This window comes from Limulus polyphemus, unplaced genomic scaffold (genome assembly GCF_000517525.1).
Source record: "Limulus polyphemus unplaced genomic scaffold, Limulus_polyphemus-2.1.2 Scaffold1271, whole genome shotgun sequence".
NCBI lineage: Eukaryota > Metazoa > Arthropoda > Merostomata > Xiphosura > Limulidae > Limulus > Limulus polyphemus.
Window position 1 is genome coordinate 59,637 of NW_013666881.1, and position 1,185 is coordinate 60,821.

Consider the following 1,185-nt stretch of genomic DNA (forward strand, 5'->3'; position numbering starts at 1 on the left):
GTGAATATGACTGAAAAATTTCATTTTTTCTGAAAAGGTGGTTTCTATTTACTTGTGACCACACTGTGTATACTAAAGTAAATTTTGTGCACGTGTTCTGCATGTAGTTAGCGACATTTTTGTAAACTAGATGCATAAAATGATCATAAAGGTTTGTTAGTTACACAATGATTGTTTAATGGTGCTCATACTTGCTTGACCCTGTTTCTGTGTTGTACCCTCCTGTCGTATTCATTTGATTTTTATCTTCCTTGAATAAGTATAATGGGAACTATCACTGATAGGGATAACATAAGGAATTGTGGGATATTAGGATTTGGGTCTTACCTAACAGTGTAGTATTATAATTATTCGTCTGGTGCAGACATGCTTCCTCCAATTCCAGCAGTAGTAAGAGCTCATTATAATGAACACAAAGCCAGTATATAGATAAACACCCCAGCGTACATACTCTTATCTGTGAACAAAGTTTTTTTTATTTGTTCACTTGTATTTCCTCTGTTGTATTCTCCAGATTATTTCCAGAACCTATTATAACTATTAAGCTCAACACCACAACCCCCATGGTAACAGAAGGAAGGATAAATCAGTTTTAAATCACACATCTTGCAAACTTTCCAAAGTCCTTCCACTGCACATGGACATTGTCTTCCAAGATATCATTTAAACAGAGCAAAGACACACAAGTCCGCTGGAGCTGTATCGGGTAAGAAAGCTTGATAGGTACGTGGTCTCGAATGGGGATGACATGATTCCAGTTTCTTCTGCCACTTCTCTCGTTAAAACAGCAAGTGGTTTTAACAAATAACTGCAAGTTTATAGACTTGTAGCTCGTGAACTTCAACTTATTGCTTGTTACCACTACCAAAAGGTATGAATAGCTTCAACACAATGGTTTTTAAATTCAGATGTTTATTTTTTTATAATAATAATAACCTACACTCCAGATTGTAGTCTAAGAACCCACTGCTATCCAGAATGCTGCAAGTTTTCCAAATTCAATGGAAAACCGCAAGAACTAGAGGGTACTTGGAGGATGATATGCAAAAGAAAAATGTGTATGAGAGAGAGAGAGACTCTGTCAAACAACTTTTGGTCATCAGAGTTTTGTCAATTGTTATACTTACAGTGTAAAGGAATCATTCAAGTACAGTAAAAAAAAACATATGAAATGTACAGAAAAAG